At 35.9% G+C, this 14,244-nt stretch overlaps 1 pseudogene; it reads left to right on the plus strand.

The window, feature by feature from the left end:
- The first annotated feature begins 4,853 nt into the window (after positions 1-4,853).
- LOC106381436 lies at positions 4,854-7,834 on the plus strand (annotated as a pseudogene).
- Positions 7,835-14,244: the final 6,410 nt, after the last annotated feature.

The following is a 14,244-nucleotide window of genomic DNA, read 5'->3' on the forward strand; positions in this document are numbered from 1 at the left end:
GCTGTTATCTACGTCGGTTGCAAATACAACAACTTCAAAACTTCTCTCATACAATTCCCACACTCTACACTGCTAACACTGCTAAGATGTAACAGAATAGCGAGTGTTAGTCATGTGTCCTAAAGAGGTGTCTTCTTGATTAATCATTAGGAATCAATTCTACAATGGAGCTTTTACATGAAATTTTAAATTTCATTTTTTAAAACATGTTTAGGCGTATTCAGATTCGTAAATATTATATTTAAATGTTTAAATCCATTTAAAGTGATATTATTTGGAATAAAAACTCTAATTATTAAAATTATTAAGAAAAAAAATCAAAGAGTGTTTTTTGAAAACAAACTTAATTTTTTATTTAAGAAAACAAAAAAATTGAAGAAATGGAAAACGAAATTTTGAAAAAATGATTTTAGAATATATATATATTTTTAGATTATTTTTAATTAAAATCTTTTTAACTAATTAAAAAATATTAAGTTACACAGGTTAATAAGGTCTATGTTAATTTTAAGGAAAACTCCATTTAATAAATGAGCCTTAGTCGAACTACCAATTCAAAATCTATTAAACTAAATGGAACTAAATAGATATTTATTTGATCAAAAAAATATCTATTTATATTAAAAGCTCATTTAAAATCTGATAAGAAAATTTATTTTGACAGTGATTGCTTCAGCTGCATTGTTACTGTTGTTAGTGACGTGCTCTATACTCCATCGACCAAAGGAATGAAGGCGAGGAATAATTTCAGATATAAGAGCACCAGGCCACGGGAAGCTAAAGCATACCACTCTTGCAAAGGTGGATGTGGATTCAAAAATGAAGTTGTGCCACTTCATACTTTGCATGATGTCCACAGCCTAGAACATTGCAAGTAATTCCGCTTCCATTTCAGAGTTTACACTAGAATACGAATGAAGCAATGAACAGAGATTGAATCCAAATGGTCAAGAATAATCCAAGAGGCACCACTCATCTTTCTCATAGCATCCCAATAAGAACCGGTATTACATTTTGACAGCCCACGAGGAGGACTTTGCCAACCCCCGACTAGCTGAACAACATTCGTCTTCCTTCTTTCAACGCCTCCCGAGGGGCTATTGGTAGCAAACCAAATGTCAGCCTCTACCTCTGCTTTTGAAATGATTGAAATGGGATTGTATTGGACATTTTCAAAGACCATCGCGTTCCTCAACTTCCAGATTTGCCATAGAACCCATGGAAATACTCATATAGAAGAAGACTAAAACAATCATTTTAAGAGGAAACAAATACACTAATTAGCTTGTATTGCGTGTATTGCAAGAAAAACCATGGTTTCGTGATTTCCACATGAATAACAATCACATTTTTAATATAACAATATTCAGCAAGTATTCTAATCATTTAGATCAGACATATTTTACTTGATTCACGACACAAAACACACAAAAAAAAGTTACCCCACTTCACCATCCCACTCCAATTCTATTACGGTATAAATCTTACAAAATTAAGGACTACAACAAAACATGACATCATCTCAACAGATTTAGCTAGAGAAACAACAATACTCACGAGGCTATGCCCCTAGTAATAATAATGTAGTAGTTCTGAAATACTGCAACTTAATATAAGCTGCAATTTTTTTGTGTGGCAGAACAAACAATGAAATGTGAAAACTTTACAAAGTAAAACAAGTGTATTGGAACTTACTACTTCCTAGTTCCTACACATATGACGTTGTTTCTACAATTTTTTTGTTAAAAATTTTCAAATATATAATGTGAAAACTTTACGAAGTAAAACAAGTGTATTTGGAACTTAACTACTTCCTAGTTCCTACACATATGACGTTGTTAATTTCTACAATTTTTTTTGTTAAAATTTTCAAATATATATATATATATATATATATATATATAAGTTATAAACGTTGTTATGTGATTCGTAGATATAAAAAAATCAACAAGGTTGTATACGAACCAAACTTAAATTTTGGATTTATATGGTTTATATTTTTCTTTGAAAGACACATCAGATATCATGTGTTAAATCTTATTTGAAGTTTCACTTCTTAAAACTCTAAATTTGAAGTTTTATCTTTTTATTTGCATTTTGGTCCTTATAATTAATTATACATCACATTTATGATTCTTAAGTATTTTCTCTTCTATAATTTTAACCTTTAAAACTTTTGTATACTTTAAATATTTCAAATTTATTTCTATAAATTAAAATTTTACATATAGAAGTTTTTTTAAAAATCAAAATAAGATTTATAATATTTTAAAAGTAGAATTATACAACAAAAATATTACAAAAGAAACTTAATAATGGAGCGTTTTAAAATAATTTTATGTAATAATGTGGTATTTGTCTTGTAGTTTAATATTTAATTATGTATTTCAATTTATAATTTTATATTTTAGTGTAATATTTTATTAATTAATATTACTATAATATTTTATATAAGTGCTAGTTATCTACAAAAGTTTTATGAATTTATATTAATTATGACAAATATAAGGAGCATAGTGTAAATTATAAATAATTTTGAAGTTAAATTTGAAGTTTTGCTTTTGGAGAAGAACACCTTGAAACTTCAAATATAAAGTTTGCAAAACTCAATAATAGAGAATCTTTTTGGAGATGCTCTTATTCCTATACGTCGTTTAGAACATTTACAATTATTATATTTTCGATTCTAACAACACACCTTCAACATACAAAACAACTTAAGAAAATGCACCCAATAGAGATTCGAATATGCGACGTTAATCTTTTTTTTTTGAACGTTAGTGCGACGTTAATCTTATTAATAAAGTTGTTCACTTTCGATTTAAAAACAGTGACAATATTTTGAAAATATAATAATTTTAATGTCACTCTTAGCATAAAGTATGAAAAAGCTATGATTTTTCATTTAAAAAAATACATGTTAAAGAGACCAACCTCGCATAATTGTTTGGATGGTTTTTAGATTTTAGTTTTTGGTTTTTGGTTTTTGGTTTTTAGTTTTTGGATTTTGGTTTTTAGTTTTTGGTTTTTGATTTTTCAGTTTTTAGTTTTTGATTATTTTTTTAATTTAAGAAAGTATTTTAATTTAATTTTTAATTTTGATTTTACTGTTGTTTTAGTTTTCACAATAGTTTGGATGATGATTTTTCAGTTTTGATTTTAATATATTTTATTTATTACTTGTTTGAAGTTGAAAAAAATAATAATAACAAAAATCCAAATTTAATTAAAACAAAAAGTAGCTTCTGAATTTTATTTTTTTGCTTTTTTGTTTTCCTAAAAAAATTGACTACTGATTTATTTTAGTTTTCTATTATTTTTAAATTTTTAACTTATAACTAAAATCTGTTTCCTTAAGAAACATACAATTACTAAAAGAATATATCACATTTTTAAATAAAATTATACTAATAGATTATTAACAAAACATGCAAATTTTACATAAAGTAAGCTTAAATAATTAATTTAGTTTTCATGACAAATTTAAAAGATTTTCTGAATATAAATTATAATTTTTATTATATATGTTAAAAATATTTTTTTTCTAAAAATTATTTGTTTATAGTAGTTAGCATTTTTATTTATGAAACAAATATTTTTGAACTTCTTTTAGTTACATGTACGAGAACTTTGTTCTTGTATATAAATTTCATTTTGTTAAATGCTGATTAAGAAAATAAAATTATTTTATAAGAAAGTTAAAAGATAAAAATCTAACGTGATGTTGTTGTAGAAACTTGGAAAAAGTGGTTTCTAGCTTTTCTTTATAAAATAACAATTTGTGTCAAAAACCAGTTTTCTTAAATTATAGGGAATCTATTTCTCCAAAAACTTGATCGGCTAAAAAGTGGTTTTTAAAAGAACAAAAACTAAAAACTACTGCAGAATCTGCAAACAATCATCCTCTGAATCCTTTTCGGTGCTTTTTCTAAGTTATTTTGTATGGTGAAAGTTTGTTGTAAGACTCAAAAATGGAAAAAGAGATTTGAATCTGGAGTGAAATGATAAAAAAAAATGTGAATGTTGTTTTCCTATGATCCTGAAAATCAGAAAAAACATAATTGAGCCAACATTGATGTAAATTGCTTTAATCCATTCAACAATAAAAAAAGTAAATCACATCAACGCTGCACTCAATGATGTTCATTCAATTCCAGGGAAAAATAATTTATTGCTCTGTTTTATCCTCATGGAACTACACATGTAATTTATAAGACATTGTCTGAAAGCAGTACAATGTCTGTGTTTGTACGACTGTGTACGATTAACGAGCGGTGCTAAATCGTATTTTTGACGTTGCTGATGTGTAATAACTTTTAAACTATCATTAGCTAAAGTTTAAAATAGTTTCCACGTGACTAATGTAATAAAGAAAACATTGTTAATGTATTATTCTTTATTATTTAATCCAAGTTTCTGCAAGTACTAAACACCGGTGTTCTTGTGTTGTACTGCAGCAAAGCACAGCTTTGTATATGTACTACATGAGACCATCTCCACTTCAACGACGTCGTTCAACACTTTTTTGCTTTCTTTGGCTTACAGAAGCTTAATTACTTTGTTGACGCTCTTCTCATTGATATCTCTGTGTATGATTTACAATCACTGTGAACAAATTAATAATGGCCATGTTAACCTTAATATATTAAAAAAAATCAAACGGAGATAAACAACTGTATGGAAAAGAACAAACACAACTTATTAAGTATTATCAACACGAAATTTTTTTATCCCTTGATGATGCAATTGAGCAAAACCGTATTAGTTGACTCGTCTACAGTCTCTACGAATCTCTCCATCGGTTCCTGTGAGAATCCTTACATTAGACCACCTCCAACAGAGGATTGCAAACATGGGTTTCTTAGAAAAAAAAGCAAAAAAAATAAATGAAAAAAGTAAAAAAAGACAGAACCGCTGTCTAAAATGGGATTTGTGGAGTTGCTAAGAACCCCTAACGTGGCAGCTTGGTATAGGATAATAGTCTTATGCAATCGTACCTCTCTCTATCTCTCTCTGTGAATATCTATGGAGATTTCTGTAATAGGCTTATCGTCAATCGATAACGGAATCGGAAGCTCGGATCTCAAAACCGGAACGGAACAGCTCAGATTCAAGCAGTGCGCCTCTCCCGCACACGGCCTCACCGCCGTCGGAGATAAATTCCTCGCCGCCTCTCAGCTCCGTAACGTTTCCGGTTCATCCGGCTCCATTTTCTTCTTGTCTTGGAACAAGGTTCTTCCTTTTCCTTATCCGACATAAACCCACTTTCTGTTTCTCTCTTTTGAGATTGAAAAAGATGTTCTTTTTTTAATTGCTAGCCTCAAGCTGAAGTTAAGAGCTTCCCTTTGGAATCAATAACGGCTCTTGCAGCTAACATGGAAGGAACTTACATCGTTGGTGGTGGAGCCTCTGGAGATATCTTTCTTTGGGAGGTAAAAGAGTAACAAATTCTAATGTTTTGATTTCACTTCTTGTGTGATGAAGCTTACTTGATAGTGTGTGTGAGATTAGGTTTCGAGTGGGAAACTTCTTAAGAAGTGGCATGGCCATTACCAATCAGTGACATGCTTGTTGTTCTCTGGAGACGATTCTTTGTTGGTCTCAAGGTCTAAAGATGGTTATATTAGAGTATGGTCTCTTATAAGGTTAATTCTTTGCTTCTTTCTCTCTGATTTTAAGTACTTTATATTCTTATGCTTTGACTCTTGCTGGTTAGTTAGGTTGTTTGATGATATCCAGAGGCAGCAGCAAGGGAGCACTTTTTATGAACACGATTTTAATGAGCATACAACTTCTGTAACCGACATTGTCATAGACTATGGTGGCTGCAATGCTCTGCTAGTTACTGCTTCAGAAGATTGTACTTGCAAGGTACGCACTTGTTTGGAGGACTAGTAATCTATATGCATTTTGTTAACTTGCGATGAAAGTGTAAGCGATTTTTAAATTTCATGGCCTTTGGTTAGGTTTGGAGCCTGTCCAAGGAGAAACTGTTGAGAAACATCATCTTTCCTGCAGCCATCAATGCACTTGCGTTGAATTCCTACAAACATCATTTTTCTATGCTGGTAATAAAGATAGCAAAATTTATATCGGTGCCATGAATTCCTCAAGTGATTATGCGACACAAGCTCCTGGTTCAGTATCTGAACAAAGGTACCATCTACTTCTTTGAATGTATGATTATGTTGGAGTCATTTTCAACTCTACTATGGTTATGTTGTTTGAGCATTAGCTTGTAGTAGTTCTTGATCATTAGACGTTTTTGAAATTATATTGAAAGATAATATTTTGTCAAATGGCGTTTGAAATTGAAATTGAGTATGGTTTTATTAATGTCAAATTTATCATCACAGCATCTTTGAATTTTCAAATTTATGTAAAATAATTACTTTAACAATAATATTTTGTTCTTTCCTTTTATGAAATCATATAATTTATAAGTTTTGTAAAATTTGAATTTAATAATTCAACTTTAAAACAAAAAAAAAATTAAGAACCTCAAATAGGTTCTCCCATTAGACTTTGACAAAACTAATTACATTAACAAAGGTTCTAAACTTTATAAAGTACACAATTAATAATTAAACTAATAATTAGAACCCATCAAGGGTTCTAACCAATGGATATGCTCTTACCCATCTTGATCATTGATTTCGCAAAAGCTTTATAGAATTTACGTTGGCTCTTTGCAAAACGATTCACCAAAGACACCGTAGGTGCTCCTTTAGAAGAGAACAAGATTTGATCTGATTCAATGACTCCACGGTTGTTTTGAAGGTTCTTGAAATAGTCGTTATCAAATGAGTCAGGGCTTGTAGGATCAAGATTGACCCTCGCGGTGAGACTTCTGCCTTGCAGACATTTTATTCGCAATGTTCTTAAGAATTTTGGTTCAATGCTAGGATCAGACTGTCCATTGTTACCAGTAAAATTGTGTAGACGATTTGTTATCACTCCACACTGAACCCTCCCGATGGTATGAGCACCTGTACATTTATTATGATTCATAATTCGTATTGATAATATTGAAACAAAATACTATTGAGATCCCTGGTCATACATCTGCAAGATGACCAATATTTTTGGTCTCAAACGAAGATTCAAGACGGGAATGTAAAGATTACCAGATAAAGCGACAAGATCGGTAGTGTCAAGATTATGTACGGAGAATTTAGAAGTAAGTATCTCCATCGAGTCAGGTCCTAGTGGAAGTGCAGCCACGGCGTCCCCACGGTTAGCCGTGCGACCATCTCTTCTTGTAGAGTTTAGATCCAATTCTTTAGGTTAATTGTATTGCTTAATGTAAGTGATTGATCAATTCCTTCTGTTTCAGGTTGATGATTGAGAATCAAAGAACAACACAAAGCTTTTGTTCACCCGGTGTTCGCTGATCTACTCACCGGGGAGGGAACGGCATCCCTCAAATGATTCACTATCATTTCAATCAAGCTTACAAGATCACAACAATGGTGGATCTATTCAATGCGGAGATCGGAAAGTCGCCGCCGGAATGGTATCTCCAACCGTGTATCGCTTTCGCAACTCCTTCGATCTTCACTCTCACAACCTTGAGCTAAGTCTCTGCTCTCTCTCTCTCTCTCGTTCTCTGCTGCTTGATCATTTCTTTCTCTCTCGTGCAGTGTTTTTAAAACCGGACCGGAAGCTGAACCGAAAATATTTTTGGGTCACGGTCAAACCTGGTTCAATAATATGGTTTAATATTTTTTTAGTATGTAAATATAAAAGTAATATTAGTGAACATGATGCATAGTTAAAATATAAATCAATTTTGAACATAAAATATTATAAATATAAATTAGTTTCTTGTTTATATAGATGGTTTATAGATTTTCGATAGTCTAGTGGTTTTTATTGGTTTAATAACTTTGAAATATAATCCGGCTATGTGGTCGGTTCATGGTCGAACCAATTACTAGACCAACCCGGCTATATAACCGGTTCACGGTCGAATCCGGTCCAACCATCGGGTCGGTCCGGTTTTAAAAACACTGCTCTCTTGTTAAGAAGACGATGCCAGCTCATGAGTTTGTTATAACAACCTCATCCTCTTACGTATCACTCTAAAACGCTGCGTTTCATTATCTCGAGTGACTTCCTTGGGCTGAGACTTGGGCTTGACTCTTTCGTGCAGGTTTCGGAAGCTATTGGGCCGTGGAACATGAAGCCCGTTTGGAGTTTGACTGAACCCAAATCCACAATCTCCACCTTTCAGACATAACACCAAAGTGCTGTCTCTCTCTATCTGCGAAACCCTAGCCTCCTTGTCTCTCTCCCTTCTTTCCAAAGAGATTTTTCGCCTCCGCTTTTTCGCATCGCTTTCCGACGACTCCTGGAGCGTCTTCGATGCTTCTCTGATACCTGAGAGCCCATAACGACAAGGTACTCTCTGTATCCCTTCTTCTTCCTCCTCTTTTTTTTTCTTTTAAGGTTAACACTTCATCGGATCTTCCACCGACTGACCTTTCTTTGTATGTTCTTGCAGATACCCGAAGAACTCAACTCAACCCCTGACCAGAACACTTTGCATGATCAAGAAGATGAACCGACGAACCTCGACGGACTCTGCATGTACCAGATCTGAATCTGACAACCCCAGAGACAACCATCTAATCATAAAGCTTCAACCTTTCTGCAACATCGAACCCAGATAAGTAAACTCTGACCTTTCTGACTTATGATGAGCACTGAAAACTTTTCTAATAAACTGACGGTGACTGAAGGGACCCTTTACTGACTCTGATCTTTACTTCGTTTCAGGAAACCGGAAGAGACTCCACCTGAAACTGAACTCCTCCAGAGAAACTCCACCTCGCTTCCAATACTCGGGTAACGAATTCTTTCTTTATTCTCCAAGTTGGTTTCAGAAAACGATAAGATTAGATATCGACTGATGAATGTGTTGTTGACATCTAACCTTACTGATTTATTTTTGTTTTTGCGAGGTAACCAATAACGTAGACACATTGTTACCCGAAGCCGTTTCTTGCTCAGAACAAGTTCACCAGCTCAGAGCAAAGCCTGAACTTCGGACCAGGTAACACTTTAGTTAGGAAATCAGCTGGATTCTTGCTTGTGTGAATATTGTGTAGAATAATATCACCCTGAGCAACAATATCACAGATGAAGTGATACTTGTTTGCAACATGTTTAGTCCTTTCGTGAAATACTTTGTTCTTTGCTAGAGCTAGGGCACTCTGTGAATCACAATGCATCTTGACACTGCATGTTTGTAGACCTAGTTCTTCACATATTGCTTTTAACCAAATTGCTTCTTTGGTCGCTGTGGAGAGTGCCATATACTCTGAATCAGTGGTCGATAAAGCTACAACAGATTGTAGATTAGACCTCCACGAAATTGTATTACCCTAAACCTTGAACACATAACCAGTAACTGAACGTCGTCTGTCTAAATCAGCTGAGTAATCTGAATCTGAAAACCCCTCAATTGAACACACTGAACTCTTAACAAACGTTAAACTGATTTTAGATTCACCACGCAAATACTTCAAAATCAACTTCACTGCCTGCCAGTGATCCATTCCTGGTTTGGACATAAATCTACTTACAACTCCCACTGCGTGAGCTAAGTCTGCTCGGGAGCCAAAAAACCTAGCTCGTCGCTCCCTGCCACGGAAATCGAGGCGCCGCTCCTGCTTGGTTTCATCGACGCCGGCGGTGACCTAGATCGCCGGCGTCGCCTTCATTCGTCTCCTACTCTCATGCCTCGTCTCAAGTCTGTCTCTCTATCTGCTCCTATTGTCTCCGCCACGATTACTGCTCCTTTTGTCTCCGCCGTTACCGCTACTGCTTCAAATCGCTTGGGTTCAAGAGCTCTTCATATGCTTTGCTGTTGCTCCTCCGCTCTGCGTGTTCTCTGGTGCTGCGGCTCCTATTTCTGGTGCGTCAGATCTGTAAGTCGAGGCCCTGTTTTCATAGATCTTCACTGGAAACCGCCTCCTCTTCCATCAAAACCTCTTCCACTTCACTTCTCTTCCAATGCTGCTAAGACCTGTGCTATCGACGAGACTCGCCTCTGGAGCGAAGTATCTGAGCCATCTTCAACCTGCCCCGCCGGATGTGTTGAATGCTCTGGTGAGATCTTACTCAGTTCACATCGTATGTTGTTGATGATTCCTAAGCTACAAACCCTCCTCTCCGTTATGGAGCTCTTGTTACCAACTTCCTCCGTTATGGAGCTCTTGTTACCAACTTCCTCCGTTATGGAGTGCTCGTTACATATATATTCCTCCGCTATGGAGTTCTTACTGTTTGGATGCAGATTTACTACAAGAACGTGGTTTCAGATCAGTTCTATTTCCTCTGCTATAGAGTGTTTAACGTTAACGTTAAATTGCAGAACTTTCTCTTGGATGTGGTTGCAGATTTTGTTTATCGCCACTTCTTTAAAACACATTTCGATCTTCCTTTTACCATGGCTTTTGTACCTTTGCTCTTGTGTTGCACGGCCAGTTTATGGATTGGAAGATTGGACGACAGATGATGCGCTCTCTGTACTCTTCAAAGGCTCAGCATTTTGGTACCAGATTACTTCTGCTATTGTGGCCCTTATTAAGATTGTGTATCCCACACTAGTTGTGGTATCAATCACAGGCATTGGATCACTGATTGTGTTCAGTATGCTCTTTGGCGTCATTCCACTGCTTAGGCTTAATGTTGTTGAGATACGAGGACATCTCAGCAATGCTTGTTGCTTATGTATAATGACTTGCTTTTATCTTCTGTTTTTATGTTTTCGCTTGACTTTTATGGCAGCGAATTTGTTAGCCGTGATGGCTTTGTTACCATCTTTTGTAAACAATTTCTCCTTTGATGGAGAGTAGTCATTTATAAAAATCTCGTTTGACCAAAAAAAAAAAAGTCTGCTCGGGAGCCTATCATGGCATACATTAGGCTCCCCACAGCACTCGCGTAAAGTATTTCCTCCATTCTCGCAGCTTGGTCTAATGCCTCTGCCTTGGTTAGACTCTTCAATTTGAATTGAGGCGCCAATGGAGTTGTGACCGGCTTAGAATCTTCCATTCCAAAACTCTTAAGAACCTTCTCAATGTATGCTTCTTGAGATAGCAGCAGTGTTCCTTTCTGTCTGTTACGAACAATGTCCATACCGAGAATTCTTGAAGCTTTCCCCAAATCTTTCATTTCAAACTCACGGCTCAAACTATCTTTCATCTTCTGAATCTCTGTTAAATCACCTGAAGCAATTAACATGTCATCCACGTACAGAAATAGATAGATTGCTTTAGGAGTATTCACATTTCTCATGTAGACGCAGGAATCATAATCACTCTGTTTGAACTTTTCTTTCTTCATGAAACTGTCAAAACGTAGATTCCATTGTCTAGGAGATTGTTTCAGACCGTACAATGATTTCCTTAGAAGACACACCTTGTTCTCATCTCCCGGTTTCACATAACCTTCAGGTTGATCCATTAGAATCCTCTCTTCTAGGTTTCCATGTAAGAATGCGGTTTTGACATCCAACTGGTCCAATTCATAATCTCGATTCACCACTATTGAAAGCATCAGTCTTATGGAGACGTGCTTGACAACTGGTGAGAAGATTTCATTGTAGTCAATGCATTCTTTCTGTGAGAATCCTTTAGCAACTAGTCTTCCCTTGTATCGCGGTTCCTCAACTCCTGGAATGCCTGGTTTAAACTTGAAGATCCACTTAGAACCCACTGTCTTCTGATCTTTAGGTTTCTCAATTAGATCCCAAGTGTGATTTCTTTTAAGTGAATCAATCTCATCATCAGCAGCATTAGACCAGAACTTCCTATCTTTACTCCTCATAGCTTCTTTGAAAGATTTAGGTTCATCTTTCTCAATCTCATCTGCCACGGCTAAAGCATATGCAACTAAGTTGGCGTCTTCATATCTCGAAGGTGGTCTCACATTCTGTCTTCTGCACGATCTCTGGCAAGCATGTAGTTATCAATAGAGCATGTAGATTCATTGTCTTCAACAAACGTTAAACCGTCTGTTTCATCATCACTTTCTGAACCACTCGAACTTCCTTGATCCTCTGAATCTTGTTGAGACACACTAGTGTTTCCAGGATCCGAGGATTCACCATGTTCATAGTTTGGACCACTTGGCCCCTGAATCAAAATCCAAACTTGGACTGAATGAAACTTTCTTCTTAGATTTCTTAGTCTGCTTCTCTGGATTAACTGAATCACCTTCACTCTCTGTAACCTTATGATCTTGCGTATGCTTGTAGATCTTATCTTCTCTGAACACAACATTTCTGCTTGTAGTACACTTAAGATCCTCTGGAATCCAAACTCTGTAACCTTTAACTCCAAATGGATACCCCGTGAAAACTCCTTTCACGGCTCGTGGACTAGTCTTGTCTTGAGTAACATGAACGTACGCAGTACATCCAAACCTTCTCAAGTGTGATAAATTAGGCTTGTTCCCTGACCAAACTTCCTGGTCTAAGGTTGAATTTGGTGTCCTGTTTATCAAATACACTGCCGTTGAAGTAGCTTCTGCCCAAAACTTGTGTCCCAAACCAGTTTCCGCAAGCATACTTCTCACTTTATCCATAATGGTGCGGTTCATACGTTCTGAAACCCCATTCTGTTGAGGAGTGTAAGTACAAGTGCGATGTCTCTTGATTCCAGATGTTCTGCATAACTCATCAAACTGATTGTTGCAATACTCAAGTCCATTGTCAGTGCGTAAGCACTTGATCTTCTTCTCTGTATAGCTTTCAACCGCCTCTTTCCACTCTTTGAACTTAAAGAAAGCTTCATCCTTAGTTCTCAGGAAATAAACCCAAACTTTCTTAGAGAAATCATCAATGAAACTGATAAAATATTTGCAACCTCCAAGACTTTCTGGAGTTGATGGAGAACCCCACAAATCTGAATGAACATACTCTAGGATGCTTTTAGTAGTATGCTTAGCCGTAGGAAAACTTTATTTGTGTGATTTTCCAAGAACGCAACCTTCACAGAATTCTAGTTTTCCCACTTCAGTCTTTGGAATGTAGCCTTCTTTAACAAGTAATTCCATGTTCTTTGCACTCATGTGGCCAAGCCGAGAATGCCACACCTTAGTCTTAGCATATGTAGACACACTGACATTTGCTTCACCACTTGACACGGTTCCTTGTAGATAATACAATCCGTTTTGATATTTGCATGTGATCACCTTCTGTCCATCTTTATAGAATGTTATCGTGAAATCTCCACCTTGATAGTTACATCCTGACTTCTCTAACATTCCATATGAGATTAAATTTCTGCTCATCTCTGGCATATAACGAACATCTTTAAGAATCACTTCTGTACCGTCGTCATTTATGATTCTGATTTTGCCAATGCCTTTTACTTTGCATTCTGTGTCGTTTGCCATTAGAACTTGACTTCCATCTTCTTCTTGTAGATCAAATAAGACGCTCTTGTCTGGTGTTATGTGAAATGTACAACCTGAATCTAGAACCCACTCCTTTCTTGAATGATGTGTGCTTGCTGTAATAACTAGTGGTTGTATTTCAGTTGTTGAGTTCACTTCTTGTTCACTGTTTGATCTTTGAGCTTTGTTAGGACAGTCTCGTTTCCAGTGACCTTCTTTGCCACATGAGAAACATGTTCCTTTCTTTGTCTTGTTTGATCTGCCTCTGGACTTAGATCGATCACTTCTGCTTTTCGATCTGCCGTTCGTCTTGTTGTTACCGTTATCTGATCGCTTAGATGATCTTCCTCTTGATTCAACATATAAGCCTTCTAAAGTAGATTTCTTCTTGTTTAGTAATCTCTTCTGTCTAAGCTCTGCTTCTTTTGAATATGCCGAGGTAATAACTTCGGATACGGTAAGAGTGTCTCTACCCATGCCATACTGAAGAGTGTGAACCAGTTGCTCATACGCAGCAGGAGGACCAGAGAGCAACTGAATAGCTTGATCTTCGTCTGTTATGGTAACCTTCAGACTCTCTAGATCAGCTATAAGCTTTAAGAATACGTCCACATTCTCTTCTATTGACTTGTCTTCTTCCATCTTGTAGTAGGAGAACTGCCGCTTCAGATATATTCTGTTTGGAAGAGACTTGAGCTGATACAGCTTCTCCAGGGACTTCCACATGCCAAGCGCTGTCTGCTCGTGCATGATCTTCCTCAAGATTGAGTCACTCAAGCAGGTACAAAGTAAGCTTCTGACTCGTAAGTCCTTATCGGACTTCTTCTGATCAAC

The sequence above is a fragment of the Brassica napus genome, chromosome C2 (assembly GCF_020379485.1).
Source record: "Brassica napus cultivar Da-Ae chromosome C2, Da-Ae, whole genome shotgun sequence".
NCBI lineage: Eukaryota > Viridiplantae > Streptophyta > Magnoliopsida > Brassicales > Brassicaceae > Brassica > Brassica napus.